This window comes from Mesoplodon densirostris, chromosome 5 (genome assembly GCF_025265405.1).
Source record: "Mesoplodon densirostris isolate mMesDen1 chromosome 5, mMesDen1 primary haplotype, whole genome shotgun sequence".
NCBI classification, from domain to species: domain Eukaryota; kingdom Metazoa; phylum Chordata; class Mammalia; order Artiodactyla; family Ziphiidae; genus Mesoplodon; species Mesoplodon densirostris.
The window spans coordinates 135868405-135884237 of NC_082665.1; the positions used below are offsets into that span (position 1 = coordinate 135868405).

A 15833-nucleotide genomic window follows, 5' to 3' on the forward strand; every position below is an offset into this window, starting at 1 on the left:
TTAACTTCTCTTGCCAGTTGCCAGTCTTTCTGATTTCAGCCTTAGCTTTAAGCCCATTGACTGGCTAAAAACTAGTTTCCTCATTTCACAATACTCAGCAATTCCAAACTTATCCTTAGGTCATTGAGCTAAATTTTACGTTGGTGTTTCCTAAGTAAACTTAGTATCTTTCATAACTTTCCCCGTAGTTTTTCCTTAATTGTGATCTTACAGTGTTTGAATTCCTAAATTATAAGTAGTAAAATAACACTAGCTGCAATTTATTAACACTAGCTGCAGGTATTTTGAAAGTAGCTCCTGAGACTATCACCTTGAGACAACCCTGAGATTATGACTAGGAAGAAAAAAGTGTGAACAGCAGGGGTGCTCAGTGGAGGTGGTCTCTAAGGAGGGGAGAGCCGAGGTTCAGTCGTTAATCAGCCCCACTGCCTGAGGGTTCAGCTCCAATTACCCAGAAGCCAGTTGCCCTAAGCTGTTTACAAAGCCTCCCTCTCCCTCCTTCTTTTTCTACCTGCTTCCCTCCCTTGCTCCTCCATCCCTCTCCTCCCTCCTCATCCTTCATCACTGATTTTCCTGACCTCATCTCCTCTCTGATCCTATACTGATGATCTAAAGTATGACTTTTCATTTCGTGAGCACCTTTCTCCAAAGTCAGAGTGAGCAGAGCCATTTTAGACCATGATACTATCAAGATAATATTTTTAATGTGCAAACAAGAAACTCTGTAAATAGAAGAGCATTGTAATTGCTGCCACTTACAAGATGCCACTTCTATTTAGAAATTAAAGGTGATTTATATCTATTAAATGCAGCCATCGTTTTGTTTCAAAGTGGAATAATTATAGCTAACATTTATCCAATTCTCATTATGTGCCAGGGATAAGTATTAACTAAGTATTCTCTACAAACTTTCTCATAAAATCTTTAAAATCAATCCCTATCAAGCAATAGGTACTAATATTATCCCTACTTAACAAGTGAGGGAATTGAGACTTACAGAGATTAAGCAGTTTGTTCAAGGTCACACAGCTAGTAAGTATTTAGACTCAGGATTTGAAACCAGATACTACTAATTAAAAAGAAAAAAATAAGTGCTCTCAATCACTTATACTGCCAAAGATTTTAAATTATTAATTTTAAGCTATATCTGATACCCTTTTGGTCAAAACCACCTTTCCTAAAGCTGTTATAGAATATAATGAATGAAAGGCAAAAAGCAGACTGGTCAAATTTCACAGAGAATTAGTTTGGGTCAATAAAAGAGTTCCAACAATAAACTCCACTTGTATTATATTTCACCATATTATGATAAAAATGCCTTTTTTTTCTTTTTGTAGAAGTATTTTCAGATAGCATGGTGAGATGGTCTATAACAACATATGTCAATTCTCCTGTTAATTTAAGTCTTTCGCCAGAAATGTTCTTGCAACTGGATAACAAAGATTTGCTTTTATTTTTTTTGGTGGGGTATAAACTTTAATGAGGACATCTCCTTAAGAACGTGGAAATGATTTTTTTTTTTTTTTTTTTTTTTTTGCGGTACGTGGGCCTCTCGCTGTTGTGGCCTCTCCCGTTGCGGAGCACAGGCTCCAGACACGCAGGCTCAGCGGCCATGGCTCACAGGCCCAGCCGCTCCGTGGCATGTGGGATCTTCCCGGACCAGGGCATGAACTCGTGTCCCCTGCATCGGCAGGCGGACTCTCAACCACTGCGCCACCAGGGAAGCCCGGAAATGATGTTTTTACATACAGTACTGTGCCAACCTTTGGGCTCATATTTGGAGCTGCAGTGTTACAGAGGATTTACTTATTTAACATAGTTTTATTGAGTATCTCCTGTGAACAAAGCATCTCAGACAATAAAAAGGTTACCGGTGTTAGACCTTACTTGCAGGAGCCAGCCTCACCATGATAAAAGAGATTCGCATATCAAGATAAACCCCTCTGTTCTTTTTAAAATTTATTTTATTTATATATTATTTTTGGCTGCACGCGGGCTTTCTCTAGTTGTAGCGAGCGGGAGCTACTCTTTGTTGTGGTGCATGGAATTCTCATTGCAGTGGCTTCTCTTTTTGCGGAGCACCAGCTCTAGGCGTGCAGGCTCAGTAGTTGTGGTGCACGGGCTTAGCTGCTCCGCGGCATGTGGGATCTTCCCGGACCAGGGCTTGAACCTGTGTCCCCTGAATTGGCAGGTGGATGCTTAACCACTGTGCCACCAGGGAAGCCCCAACCCCTCTGTTCTTGAAGCAAGCTGATCAGGAGTGAGTATACCAGGAGCATCTCCCTCACCTCAGGTGGAGAAGCAGACAATTACTTGGGTAGCCTCAGATCAAACTAAACAATGGTTTTAACCTATGACACCATAATCTACCTGACTTCAACTATCATCACCATCTGCAAATGCCTACTGCTGTTCCCTATACACTAGACTGAACCTCCTGTATATCTACACTAATCTAGTCTAGGTTCACAACTCTTCTTAGGGCATGGTCATTTGGGGCATTGATATTTGGGGGCAGCTCATCTACTTTGAGGATCAGTTCCCTTAGCCACAATCCCAACTGGTCCCACCAGTCAGAGATGCCAGCATGTCTCAAGCTGAATCCATTTAATTATGACACATTTGTTAGAGCTGGAATGAGACTTAAAGATCCCTTGGTGTTTTTTTTTAATTGAAGTATAGTTGATTTACATTTGGTGTTTTATTTTAATCAATAGATCCACTTCTTCAAGTGGAATTTAATGGAGAAGCTCAATTAAAAAAACAACTAAACAGAACTCAAGGTGCAGTTGAAATAAGAGTACAGAAATGAGAAGGTCCAAGATTCCTCCCTCCTCACCCACCATAAACCCACCTACTCAAGATGTTTAGAGCACAGCCTTAACATTCCTGATTTAGTCCAACTAATCCTGAGTCCTAGGCATCTTGTCTGAAGTCACCCAACTAGTAACCAACTAGTAAGTCTAGGACCTAAAACTCAAAACCAGTGTATTAGTCAAGGTTCTCAAGAGAAACAAAAGCAATAGGATGTGTGTGTATATATGTATGTATGCGTGTGTGTATTAACTGGGGGGACTGGCACGTCTGAAATTTGCAAGGCAGGTCAGTAAACTGGAGACCCAGGGAAGAGCTGCTTTTGCAGCTCAAGTCTGAAGGCTATCTGGAGGCAGAATTCCCTCTTCCTCGGGGGACTTCAATCTTTTTCTATTAAGGCCTTCAACTGATTGAAGGAAGTCCACCCACATTATGGAAAGTATCCACTCAAAGTCTTCTGATTTAAATGTTAATCACATCTAAAAAGTACCTTCACAGTGACATCCAGACTGGTGTTTGACCAAATATGTGGGTATCGTGGCCTAGCCAAGTCGACACATAAAATTAACCGTCACACTCAAGGTCCTTAGTTCAAAACTGTATGCTCTTTTCATTATGAGTAACGGTTTACGATCCAACAGAAGAGAAAGGACAGTGTAGCATATGCTGCCTGTTGCTTATCTAACACTCATTCTCCTCTTCCCCTTCCTAACAAAACCTAAAATTTTTGTGTGAAGGCCAATGAGCCTACCTAGAATATTAAACTTTGTAATTTTTCCTAGAGTTATTTTTGACCAGTGAAATGTAAGGAAAGGTGACTGGGTGTAGTTTTGGGAAATCTCTTTAAAGAGATGAGCTGATTTAGCTGGTATGTGGTCCCTTGGCCTTTTCCCCATTCTCCTTCGTCTTGCCTGGAATTTGGACCTGAGGACTGAAGCTACAACAGACACCCTGTGATCACAAATGTCAAGAAGATCAGAAAGACCTAAGTCCTAACATTTTTTGAGCTGATGAACCAGCATCAGTAACTCTCTCCAGATTTTTTGTTTCATGAGAAAGAGGAAAAAAAACATTATTTTTTTCTATGCCTCTGTTAAGATTGTTATGCGGTCTCAGTCCTTAACTTATACAGACAAGGACACAGGTAAGTATGATGAAAATCTTAAAAAACTGAACAATGATGGAAACCTTGAGACTGTGTGTAAGGCAGCAAGGCAGAAGAAACAGGGTTGATATAAGTTAGACATCATGAATACATCAAATACTATGGGAGACCATAAGGCAGGAGCTCTGGGAGACTGAACAGCTGCCATGAATTCAGCAAAAAGGTAAGTGGACATAAATAGCTATAGGAAGAAAGGAGATGGATATTTAAAATAGTTAAACTTTTTTTTTTTTTTTTTTTTTTTGCGGTACGTGGGCCTCTCACTGTTGTGGCCTTTCCCGTTGTGGAGCACAGGCTCCAGAAGCACAGGCTCTGGAAGCACAGGCTCAGCGGCCATGGCTCAGCGGCCATGGCTCAGCGGCCATGGCTCACAGGCCCAGCCGCTCTGCGGCATGTGGGATCCTCCCGGACCGGGGCACGAACCTGTGTCCCCTGTATCGGCAGGGAGACTCTCAACCACTGCGCCACCAGGGAAGCCCTAAAATAGTTAAACTTTTTAGCCACAAGCCTAGGAGAGCCACTGGAATGAATTGCAGTAAAGCTGTGTGACTTTTTCTCTCTGAACCTTTCTGGAAAGTCATAGGACAGGAGAAGAGCAGGAACAAATTAACTACCCTCATTAGTAATCTCCACTGTAATTTGTCTCCTCCTGACAGACCCTTTGAAGAGCTTATCTTGACTGGTCTGTCAGTGGAAGCACCTCCTCATCCCAAGGTTTTTAAAACAAAGACAACTGATTAACCTAACTTGCAACTAAAACTGCCCACCTTGCTTCAAGAGCTGAATCACAAATCACTTTTAGACATGATTTTTCAGGAGTGTGGGGTGGGGAAAGAGAGATAGAGAGGGAGAGAGAGAGACTTAATCTGTTTGAGATGATTTAAATTAACTCCTGCTTTGAGGCAGAGAGAGAGCTCTGAACTTTCCATAGCCATCGAGAACCTTTCCTAAAGATACTCTCCTTATGAGTGTGCAGTTTTACGGAAAGAATGAGGGGTTGTGCAGTAGTGATAAAGGTGTAAGTGGGAGGATGTGTGAATTGAACTTTCTCGAGTTGAGGTGGGGAAGCTTCAGTAGGTGGATGACCTTGGGCACAAAACAATCATTGGCTGGAAGTGAGCACATAATACCTTTGGGGAAAAGAGAATAGAGTAGGGCAGGTTCGAGTCAAGTTTGAAGGCAGAGATGTACGTGAGAATCAAGATGTATCTAGCCATACATGGTCAGGACAGCAAAAGAACTAAGCTGGAGGACAAGAAACAGGTGGTTAGCAAATATAAGGCTGGAATTGTGGCTGAAAATCCTGACAAATCCAGATTTCTCCCCTCCCTCCCTTCCTCCTTCCTTCCTTCCTTTTTTCCTTCCTTCCAGGGCATTAGAGGTATAGGGCTCATTTTCCTGGCCAAGCTTATTCCCTCCTGTTTTCTCAAACCCCAGTTCACAGCCAATGGAAAAAATGGTCCTCATTCACAGTTCACCTTTGAGAAGTCTTTTGGGAAGCACAGAAATTCAAGCATGTTTATTACACCCCCATCTGTTGTCAGGAATAAAAAAATATTTTTATGCAAAAATACAGCATTAGGTGTGATTTTGACATGGAAAAATACTTCTTTTAAAGATTTCCAACACAATGGAATATGAGACTCAAATCTTATAATGCATCCATAGGGCTATCCAAATTCTGCCACTGAAGTAGTATTTTATTAAATAAATAGATATATTCCTAGCACTTTCTAAATTAACAAACATACATTTAAAATATTCTGGGAAGAGCCTATTTAATTCTCTGAGTAAAAGGCATCTGAAGGAATTTGGTTGGTGGGATGCAACTTTCTGTATTTTCTTTCCTCCTTCCCTCCCTCCCTTCCTTCCTTCCTCCCTCCCTCCCTCTTTCTTTCTTTCTTTCTTTCTTTCGGCCAAATATCAGTCAGTTAATTTGAATCTAATATTTATTGAGTACAAACATGGTCTAATTTAATGCTCACAATAAGCATTCCAATATTTTTTTAAAAGATTTTTAGCCACTTGTTCAAAGTCACTAGCTAAAATAGTAGAGAGTTTTCGTTTTCTCTGAAATAAATCATCAGCTTAAAAAAAACCTTACTGAATGATACTAATTCTGTACACTCCCTCAAGTTATTTTCAAAGGTAGGGGAAGTATAGGCTAGAGTTAAAACTTAGAGCTGTTTTGGGGACATATAAACTGATTTGAATAGACTTATTATACCAATTTGAAAATAAATACCTGGAACTAGAGGAGCTTTGGTAGTAAAATAATTAGAGAAAGTAAAATATTAGCATTTTAGTTTAGCAATTTTCTTTCAGTGTGTGGAGAAATATTGGTTTATAAAACAGAATCTTTAGACATGGTGGATTCAATTTACAGTGACTCAGTTCATGGAGTCCTATACCCTTTCTTGGCTCCTTTTGATTTGGCAGCCATATACCTGTGACTTTACAAAAAGGCAGAAAAGGGTAAATGAGCAGTTTGGTTACTGTTTAATCATGAAACAGTTTTCCTGCTTTTTACCCAATAGGAAAATTATATGATAAGCAAAAATTGCTTTTCATATACACCACAACGAAGGACTATATTTCAAAACCATTTTTCTTTGATGGTTCAATGACTTTGTTTTTTAATTTACTTTACTTTTAATAAAGTAAATCTTCAGATAATATAAAAACCACAAAACTTTTAGAAGTTTCACATAAGACATTAGAGTTATGCTCTACTTTCTACCCAAAGGAACTAATTTCTGAATATTTATTTAGTTTATAAAACAGATATAATTACAGACATGACAGACACAAACCTACATTTTCCAAATCTTCTCAGAGCATAAATACTTACATTAAGATGAAGTGTTTTAGGTGTAAGACTTATGTGTAAGAAGTCATAAACAACCTAGTTTCATTATATTTAATGTTCTAAAACAGCATTATAATCTTTTAGAATTGTTTTCATGTTTGAACCATTTAAATATATCTATTAATAATAAGGTTAAAGTTCAAAATAATCTATTTTTTAAATGCCACCCAATTTTCTGATTATATTTAAATATTATTTGCATACTTATACTAAATGAAAAATCATTTGAAATCTCAGCATTCTTAAAAAAGGAAATACTCTTTGATGACCCCTCTGAGCATTTTTGGTTCATAGCACAATAACTGGTATATATTTTATACTCAGTAAACTTTAGTAAACTACAAAATTTAGTGAACTACTGTGAATTATTTTATTATCTTTTAAAATTTTATATTGTATATTGGAGGAAATCCAGGAAATTTTAAGCATCCAAAAATTATGATCTAAAATAAAGTGTAAATCAATAATGAAATTAATCCTAGGCTAGGGTCTATTGGTTATAGGACATTTTGAGATGTAAGTTTATTTTAAAGTATTTCATGAATAGCAGCAATACATTTAGCTACAAAATCCTTTGGTTGCTAAACATTTTATGTCTTAAACTGATAACCTCTGAATAGCAATTTATTTTAGTGTTAGTTATATTTACCTTAGTACATATTTAACATGTCTATTGTGAACAAATTCATTCTTTGCCTAGGACATTCCCTCCTTCTTTTTATCTTTTCTGGTTTCCCTTCATGATACCACTTCCCTTCTGCCCTCTCAAAAGGACATGTCTACTTGTCCTGCTCCCCCAAAGCAGAATCAAGGGGATGAGATTATTCTTACTGCCCACTCTCCTTCAGGCTCCAAGGATCTGCAACCATTGCTCATCAAGCCCTTCTCCTTTGTAACTCTTATTTGTTATTGCTTTCTTTAAAGCTTCTATTTACTGACTTCCAGGAGATTCAGCGTCTACAACTTCAACACCTGGATCCAACTCTGTCTCTTCATTCCATGCCCCACCACCACGATCATCAGTGATCCTTCCAACCCCCTCGGCCCAACTGTCCAACTCAGGCAGAGACATCCTGGTCATTACCTAGAACTGGTCCTTCAAGATATCAAAGTCTGAAATCCATTTCTCAGTCCACAGCATCCTTCTCCTCACATCATGAGCTCCCATGCCTCTATGGAATCTGTTGTTTGTGCCCATCGTGACTCTTGGTTTTTAACCCCTTTGTACTGTCCTCAGGTATGAGAAAGACCGACTACCTCCTTGGCCTCATTACCTACTTAAAGATCCCATGTTGAATCAATTAGACTTTCCTTTCATTAGCACCTTCACTCTATTCCCCAATCCTGGACACAATCTATTTTCTCCACTCCTATTCCATGGCTGCATATTGCTGAAGGATGTTGCAAAGTGATGTGTATTACAGGGACCATAAATTTATGGTCCCTGGCCTCAGCTGGGTTTTCAGTGTTTCTCAATAATATTTTTCTGATTTTATTGGTTTATTTTCTGTTGACTTCACTATTATTTGTTATCTATCTAAAACTTACTTCTGATTGTCTCCCTCTCAACAGGGAGAAGATTTAGGCCATTTAATATGAATTCCCCACTTCGCTCCTTCTCTTCATAACTCATCTAAACTATCCTTTCCTTTCTTGCTCTTGTTTTAGAGAGATCTCTCCAAAATTTTCCCATCCTCTGAACACACCTTCTTCTAGTTCCTTTAATTTTCCCTCATTTTTTTTTCAGTTAATCCCTCTTTTCCTTGGTAAATCAAGGCCCAAGTTGTTACCAAACTTAAGTTAAGCTTTTCTCATTATTGCTTTCAACTTTAAAAAAGCCATCCTCTTTTTCACTTACTTCATAACTAGACTTCTTTAAAAGGTAGTCTGTTCTTTCTGCTCCCTCTTCCTTCCTTGGCATTGTCTTTAGCAACTGAGAGTCTAGACTTCCTCGCCCTGGTCTATTGGAACAGTTTTCTCCCAGATTACCATACAAATCCCCCATATCCAGTGTCTCTCCCTAAAATACTCTTAATCTAACACTGCAGCCCATTCTTCTTCTCACACGTTTAAATCATCTTTCTAACAAATATTTAAATTGCAACTACATGCAGTAATGCAATACAAAGATAAATATTATACGGTCCCTTTCCATAGACTAGAAGCCCATAGACTAGAGATGGAACACACTACTGAAGTTATGAACAAGAGCTATCATGACAGAGAAAAACAAGAGTGATCGGCTCTGCCAGGGAGAGCTGGGAACAGCTTCACCAATGTGACATCTTCAGTGCTGGTGCTAGGACTAGGATGTGTTTTCTGGTTGGAGAAGAGGAAAGCAGGCATTGAAGACAGAGACAACATGCCTGAGGCACTTGCCTGGCATGTTTTGGAAAAATTTAGTGTATGCGAGTAGATGTAGAACATCAAGCATTCAGGGTGCTATATAGGGCTTAGTGAAGCAGTTTGAGGTCATATGTTAAAGGCCTTTTTAGACCAGGTAGGAGAAGTTAAAATCTGTCCCATTGGTACTAGGGAGCCAATGGAGACTTTTAAGATGTAGAGCTTTGTGATGTGATTTATCCAAAACAGAACAGATTACAGAGCCTCTAAAACTAACTCTTCATTTACCAAAATTTTGATTAAGGGAAACTTCACCCTTCTAACCATTCACTCTTTAAAACTTAGACATCTATGTCTAGTCTGCCCTCCCCCAATCACTCTTTGTATCTTTGATACCAAACTCTATCCATTTTACTCTACATCATCTCTTGCACCTTGTATTTCCATTCCTCCCATCCTCCATGTCCAGATTCAAACCTCACCTGTTAGCTCTTGCCTGGACTTTTGAAGCACATCATGCACTGGAGTCCCAGCCTCTAGGTCTCTCCTTTTACTAATATACTCCCCATAGTATTGGCGTTATGGAATGTCTGCAAAGAATAAACCAATATGTCAAATACTTTTTCCAGGTCTATCTGATATGAGAAGGCTTTCTTTCCTTTTACTAAACCTTTGTTGAGCACCTGCCATCTCAGAGGCATTGTGCTGACCTCTTGCCGTAAGGCAGGGCAGAAAGCAGAAGCATCCTACTGGCAAGTGCCCTATGGTATTTATCAAGTCCAAGGCAGGAATCGTAAAATGGTGGCCATTGGGCTGAATTGGCTCAAAGCTGTATTTTATATAAACTGCAGCATTTAAATAAACATTTACAATTTGGGACAATTCACACAAAAATAAAAATTTATGGTTTCTGTTGAAAACACAATCTGTCAAAGCAGAATCAACAATCAGTCCTAAGTAGAGGAGAAACAAATGCTTATACCGGTACCACTTGCTATTGCTTTTGCATCTCACTTGATTTCTTTCCCCTAACATAATTCTGGGGCTGGGATGGGGTGAGGGGAAGGGAGGGAGGGAGGACTGAAGATGCCTGGGGTTGAACTTCCTGTCATCCCAATGGGAAGGGGTCTCAGGGTCAGAATTACATTGTAAAAATTATTGTTGTAAAAGAATATACAATTTCTTGAATGCTTGTGTGTTTATACCAGCGAGGTGTAATACCATAATTCATACCAACTAGGTGTAACATCAATAATTTTCTTGTTTGAGATTTAAAACAACTCCTCAATTTCTACTTATATTTTATTCTCTCATCTTTTTAAGAAGAGTGGGCATCAGAGCACTGATAGATGCAGTGAAGAGTGAGGAGGGAAGTAAACAGAAAATGGATGGTCCTCAACATAGAAATTCAAAGCAGTAAATTAGGTTAAGGAGTATCATGGGTAGAAAGCCAAGAAAAGAAAAAAAAATGCATAGGCAGCTAAGATTGGGAGAGAATTCCTAGTGTGATAAGCAAATGCAGAATTGAAAGCAGAGATTTTGTCTTTTCAAGTGTTTGAAGACACCAGGAAATATCACAGCCAGAGCTGGAGAGCATATAAAACAGAAGTCTAGAGAAGTCCCCAAACCGATGAAAGAACCTACTTCCCCAAATAGTTTAAGGGTCTTTGTCTTTGGTGAGCCAAACCACTAAAATAAGGAAGGAGGCAAGGTCAAGATTTTCTCTTCTAGGTTCAGAGGAGTCATGTTTTGCTGATCTGATACTGAAGCAACTATATTTCTGTACAGAGCATGAAGCTGTATGTAAATTCATCCATTGCCTCAATCTGTTCTGCAAATATGTAATAGCTCAGTATTTGGAGACAAAGAAGCCAGCCAGTTCATAGTATTGCATTGTTTACCTTTTATTAACATGTATCCCAGGGGCTCATTTGCATAACATTTGCATTGCCTTGGCCATGGACAGCACATAAGGCACCTGCAAAGCATTTGATCCAGGGAGGAAATAGTGTGTGGTGGGCTTATTGAAGTCTATGTGAGTGAAGGCAGGCAGGGAAGGAGAGAGTCATTCGTAAATTCAGTTAAGATAGCAAATGAGTATTTAGGTTCCTTAAAAAACACTTTTTCCACTTTAAAACTATTTTGGGACTTAGAGCCTCAAGAGTAGAAATTGTTCTTAAAGGGAACAAAGTTCTCTGAAAGAAAAAAAAAAGCTAAATCCATATTTGGCAAGGGGCTTTATATTGAATATAAATTTTAAGATAAGTTTGTTTTTCAGACAGTATAAAAAAGCAATCTCAGAAAAAAAGTCAGAAAAGTTTATTTTCTTTTTATTCAAAAAAAACCCCACAGAAATATAAATTGATATATGTTCCTGTTATATTCCCTTGGGTATTACATAGATTGAAAAACTGTAATTAGAAAAGGAATGAAAAATAATTCCATAAAGCATTCACACTTACATTTGAAAATCCAGAAGAATGTAATGGCATATTTCAGCAGTCAATATAGGGAGTCATTTTTTCAGGTGAACTGAAGTGTGCATTATTGCAGCAACAGCAAAAAGACTCCATAGCTGACACTTATTTGGGGGAGTTCTGATAGAGTGGCATGTTATTCAAACTTTCTCTATGTAACTCACAATTCCATATACATATGTGTAATTCTAAACTTATGAATTTTGCAAAATCTGTGCAATCTCTATAGAAACATACACATACTTGTAAGGGTTATGTTACTTAAGCCATAGACAATAAGCCATTTTAAAAGAGAGCAATAACTCACTGTAAGAATCAAGCCAGTTCTTACAATAAGTGTGCTTTAGCTAACTTTCATATGCCAAAATTTGCTTTAAAAAATTCAGAATTTATCAACATTTCTCCAAAGAAGACAGACAGATGGCTAATAGGCACATGAAAAATGCTCATCATCGTTAATTATTAGAGAAATGCAAATCAAAACTGCAATGAGATATCACCTCACACCAGCCAGAAGGGTGATCATGAAAAAGTCTACAAATAATAAATGCTGGAGAGGGTGTGGAGCAAAGGAAACTCTTATAGACTGTTGGTGAGAATGTAAATTGGTGCAGCCACTATGGAAAACAGTATGGTTGTTCCTCAAAAAACAAAAAATAGAGTTGCCATATGACCCAGCAATCCCACTCCTGGGCATGTATCCAGACAAAACTATAATTCAAAAAGATACATGCACCTCTATGTTCACAGCAGCACTATTCACAATAGCCAAGACATGGAAACAACATAAATGTCCATCGACAGATAAATGGATAAAGAAGATGTGGTATATATATGCAATGGAATACTATTCAGCCATAAAAGAAAAATGAAATAATGCCATTTACAGCAACATGGATGGACCTAGAGATTATCATACTAAGCAAAGTAAGTCAGAAAGAGAAAGACAAATACCATATGACATCACTTGTATGTGGAATCTAAAATACGACACAAATGAACACATCCATGAAACAGAAACAGACTCACAGACAGAGAGAACAGACTTGTGATTGCCAAGGGGAGGGGGTGGGAGGGGGATGGATTGGGAGTTTGGGACTAGCATGTGCAAACTATTATATATAGGATGGATAAACAACAAGGTCCTACTGTACAGCACAGGGAACTATATTCAATATCCTGTGTAAACCATAATGGAAAAGAATATGAAAAAGAATATATATATATATAACTGAATCAATGTGCTATACAGCAGAAATTAACACAATGCTGTTAATCAACTATATATAAAATATATACTTATATAAATATATATATAATTTATATTTAAAATATAAAATCAACTTCAATAAAATTTTAAAAATCAAGGCAAAAAATATTCAGAATTTATGAAATAAACAACATAGTCATTGTTTTTTCTAGTCCATCAACTAGAAAAAGAAGTGAATTACTTCAAAGACATTACTTGAAAACTATATTATCATAGTTGGAAACTATCACCAGGAAAATTCCAATTCTCACCAGGGAGTAAAAAATTACCATATTTCAACTCAAAACTAATTTTAAAATGTTCCATATCACTGTATCGAATACATTTTGAAAAACATAGTTAGATCTTTCTGTTACTTAATTGCTGCTTGTTGCTTCAAATAATTTTCAGCTAAATAAAAGTTTCAACTCCTATAAAACATAGTTCATAACATGGTAATGACAACATTTTTACAATAACTTACAATCTTCTGAGATGATGTTTCACAACTCCTTCAGTTAGAGCTGGCAAATATGATTTCTGTTACTCTTCTATTTTAGCCTTTCAGTAAGTGCCAGCAAACGAAATTATATTCCTTCCCTTTTATGGCTTTCTACAAGGTCCTGGCTTGTAGAGAAGGCATTTGCGAGGTTGCTAACATTAAAGTTAATGTTAAACAGCTTATATTTTAACTACAGCTATTTTGCAGGTTGAAATACCCACATTTTGATTCTTTGCCACAAATTTTGGTAGTTGAAAACAGTCAATGACCATGCTTTTGTCTTATTTATTTTTAGTGCTCTAATGGTGGCCTCTTTACACCTTCAGAAACATTAGTTCCTATTAACAGATCTGGAATATTGATTGAAAATGAAAGTTCATGCAATCAATATTTTTGTTTGTTTAAAATAATTTAGAAGCCAAAAAAATGATAATAGTTCACTTGGCCAAAATGCAAGGCATTTTAGGCTTTTAGAAGAAAGACGTAAACACTAACGTGGAAATAAGCAAACTGCTTACAGAAAAATGTGAAGGGAAGAGGTTTTTGTTAGAGGACGTGGTAGCTTGCCATTAAAAACAGTTACTGTTCCAAGAAGTCTGTTTGGCTAATGCCAGAGACTCTTTATCAGTAAAATAAGTGAAGCTACGCCTCAAATATGTTCCTACACATTTCTTGAAAAAGTCTGAGCAATTTTAAAAATAGGAGTGAAGAGTAGAAGCCATATGGGTCACAGTCATGTTTGAAGTGACCCTCTGGTGATCTCTGTGGCCACCCTGACCACGCCCCGAGGCCCCAGCTGTGTGCATATGTGACAAATGGAAGCAGTAAGTGACGTCCTCATCTACAGGATCCCAACAAAACCTCTGACCACTTTTCTCCTAGGTTGTGACCAAATATATTGGCATTGTTTAGATATAACTAAAGAATGTGAAAATTGATTTGGGTAAAAGGGTCAAAAAGAAGCCAAAGAGGCACTGCTAACAAGAATGCACATTATAATGTGCTTTCATATGATAAGACTGTAACTCCTAAAACACTCCTGAAAAATAACTTTTGATGGAATGTATTTATTGGGCCAACCAAAATAATCTATACTATCAAATATTTTAAACTATTGAAATTCTGAATAATGCATCCTTTCTTATGTAATCCTTTATCTTACAAGATGAACGAATGTTTTCATTCATTATCCCTTAATGAAATGTCTGTCTTGTCAAAACCAATAGTACTCTGATAATAGGATTTTTTTTTTAATTAAGCAGGTTTTCTCTCTCTCTCCTTTTTTTTTTTTTTTTTTTGATGCATGTTTGGTGCCTACACATGTTTGTACAACAGTGTGTTAGACTGTTAGTCTATTTAGTTAGACTTTGGTCACTGGCCGTTGGATTTATACTCTTTATAGACCTTTTTGTTAGAACTCAAATATTTAATAATGATCATTATAAAGAAGTATGGAAACACCCACAGTATAGTTCTATGTAATTAGTGGCTATAATTAATCATGATATTTGATGAAATTTTCTAATTTCTTATGTTTTAATATAACTGGTACATAATAGTATGTCTCAAAAAAATGAATAAAGCTTTTTAAGCACATTCTTTCCCATTCTCAGAAATAAGGCAACTAATATGATTTGATTAGGTTTTGATTTTCTTAAAAAAACATGCTAGTTAACCTTTTAGAATACAGAAATTCATGACTTTAGGGCTGTTACGAACCTTAGAAATTTTCCAGTTCAACTGCCTTCATTTTGCAGATTAGAAAACTTAAGAGTCACTGAATGAAAAAAATTGCCTGGATTCATATAGCAGGTGTGATTAAGAGTAGATGGAGCAATCTGAATATGAAATAAAATAACTACAATCTAAAAATCTGAAATTTTCTTCTTTTAGTGAGTATATAAACCCCTATCCATCTACCATATGCATTTTGCATAAGATTAGGAGCCAGTATTTCCCTTCTTGAAAAATACTCTTTATATCATAGAAATATAAAGATAACAAAGTCTTTTTTTTTTTTTTTTTTTTTTTTTTTGCGATACGCAGGCCTCTCACTGTCATGGCCCCTCCCGTTGCGGAGCACAGGCTCCGGACGTGCAGGCTCAGCTGCCATGGCTCACGGGCCCAGCCGCTCCACGGCATGTGGCATCTTCCCAGACCGGGGCACGAACCCGTGTCCCCTGCATCGGCAGGCGGACTCTCAACCACTGCGCCACCAGGGGAGCCCACAAAGTCATTTTTATTCCCATTTGTTTCAACAGATATTTATAGAAAATGACTGCTTTCCAAACAATCACAAAAATGGTATGTATGTCAATTCAAAATATTATGAACACTTTCATAATAGCAATATATAACATGAAATTATAAAATCATACCTGAGTCCCTCATTAATACTGAAATTTTGATATTAT

General features: G+C 37.4%; 1 long non-coding RNA gene across 1 annotated transcript in view; it reads right to left on the reverse strand.

Annotated features, from left to right (window-relative positions):
- Positions 1-15833, reverse strand: part of LOC132490830 (uncharacterized) — a 70454-nt gene that overhangs the window by 29969 nt on the left and 24652 nt on the right. Inside the window, exon 3 of the long non-coding RNA XR_009532606.1 lies at positions 9674-9781. This is a non-coding gene — a long non-coding RNA (uncharacterized LOC132490830). The remainder of the gene's footprint in view (positions 1-9673; positions 9782-15833) is intronic.